Source organism: Sinocyclocheilus rhinocerous, unplaced genomic scaffold (genome assembly GCF_001515625.1).
Source record: "Sinocyclocheilus rhinocerous isolate Xijiao unplaced genomic scaffold, SAMN03320098_v1.1 scaffold754, whole genome shotgun sequence".
NCBI classification, from domain to species: Eukaryota; Metazoa; Chordata; class Actinopteri; order Cypriniformes; family Cyprinidae; genus Sinocyclocheilus; species Sinocyclocheilus rhinocerous.
This window is the reverse complement of record NW_015658045.1, coordinates 256,500-258,520: the sequence shown is the minus strand read 5'-3', so window position 1 is coordinate 258,520 and position 2,021 is coordinate 256,500. Positions and strand designations below refer to the sequence as shown.

The 2,021-nt window shown below is 33.6% G+C and overlaps 1 protein-coding gene across 1 annotated transcript in view; it reads left to right on the top strand.

Annotated features, from left to right (window-relative positions):
* LOC107722022 (DNA topoisomerase 2-binding protein 1-B-like) overlaps positions 1–2,021 on the top strand; it is a 33,454-nt gene that overhangs the window by 20,553 nt on the left and 10,880 nt on the right. The window lies entirely within an intron of this gene.

Genomic DNA, 2,021 nt, shown 5'->3' with positions numbered 1-2,021 from the left:
AAAAAAAAAAAAAAAATTCAGCTGAACACAATATATTTTGTTTTTGAGCAACATACAGAATATTAGGAACAGTAGAATTTGTTTATTTTTTCTTTGATTTGTTTACTAAAAAGAAGAAAAATAAAGACTGACATCTTTATTTAAACTAAATCTGTAATTACAGTTATTTAATTTTAGTTATATAATTCATATACATAGCATTTATATCATTTCATATCATTAAGTTATAATTTCATATACATAATTAGATTTAATATTAACCCAATTTGAAGCAAAAACAGAATGTTCTGACTAGCTTTGTGAAATTATACTACATGCCTGAATGAAACAAACAGCAGACGAGCTCTGAATGAGATGCAGAGTCACTCTCTGACAGCAGGAGGCTCTTCTGGAACACCAGATACAGTGTTTCCTTGGTTACCGCTGTAAACAAAGCAGCGCTGCGCTGAAACACTGCTTTAATGTGAACTATACAGAGATGAGATTAAAAGAAAATACCATTTAAACAAAAACAGCGCATACCGCAGGAACGGTATAACGGAAAATATTAGTGGTTTTGAAAACGTGAAATTTTCAAATCGCGGTACACCTTGAAACCGGTAATCGGCCCATGCCTAGACCATACATAAAGAGAACCATTTACTTCACTCCTGAATGAATCAGCCATTTGAACGAATCAAATAAATGAATAAATGACTCGATGACTTAATCATTACGACCTTTACGACCACCTATTGGCATTTTTAGTTTATTATTTAGAGTATCGTTTCATTAAAGAAATAATTTCATATTTCCATTGTAATAATAATTTTTTTTAAATTATTAAAAGTATAGTTCACCCTCCCAGAAATGAAAATTTTGTCATCATTTACTCACCCTCATGGTCCAAAAGAGTATATGTAATACATTTTGTTGAATCAAACAAAATATTTCTTGCTGAAGCTACTTTTTATGATGTCTGTTTGATGCTTTACACAACAATGACTTTAAATTATCTTTTGGGAGTAATTTCTCAGCCAAGTTTGATGTGCGATTAATTAGCGATTAATTAGATTAATTAATTGCCACATCATGTAGTTAATTAGATTAAAAATTTTAATCGCTTACCAGCCCTAATATATACATTTTGCAATATAAATAAGCTTGTGGAGTTTTATTATATGCATAACAGTTAGTTCCGATTCTCAAATCTGACTGGACACTGTTGTAAACAGGCTGTCAGTCAGTGCAAGTTACATTGTTGTGCCAGTAGGTGGCAGCAAATGGCTACTTTTATGAGTGAGTCATTAAAACATTTTCAACTAATGTTTAAAAATGCTAATTCATTCATGGTGTTAAAATTTGTTGAACTTTGAGTGCCACTTTACAAAGCTCAGTCAACAAGCAACATGTCACTTGGGGTAACACTGAAGCTGATATTTCGCTTCATAGAGATCAGTGGCATTGATTAAGTGCTTTGACCAGAACAGACGCTGGTCGCTTTCATCTTTAGACAACTGAATTTATTTATTTTTTTTGCAAATATATGATTTGACCTGAAAAGGGACAGATACAGGTAATTGCACACGCTCAGTCAATCTCGATCTCTCTCTCTCTCTCTCTCTCTCTCTCTTTCTCTGCTAAGGCTTTTTAGTGAAAATCTATGAAACCTGTACAAATCACAATTGTACACCGAGTCTTAATGAACTAAAAGCAAGAGACAGTTGGAAAAAAAAAAATTCTTATGATCAACTTATTTAACATCAATGCACATTCATTAAAGGGGTGGTTGACTGTTTTTTTTATAGGCTTGATTGTGTTTATGGGGTGCAGTCTAACATGTGTTAATGCTTCGTTTGTTAAAAAACGCATTATTTTTCACATAATTTACCTTTATTCCACACCTCTCTGTCCCTTCTCCTCTGAACGCACTGATCATTTCCTGCTTTTATGAAGCCCCTCCCTCAGAAATACACGATGGGCTCTGACTGATTAGCTGGCCCAGTGTGTTGTGATTGGCTAAACCGCCTCTAGCGCGCGTC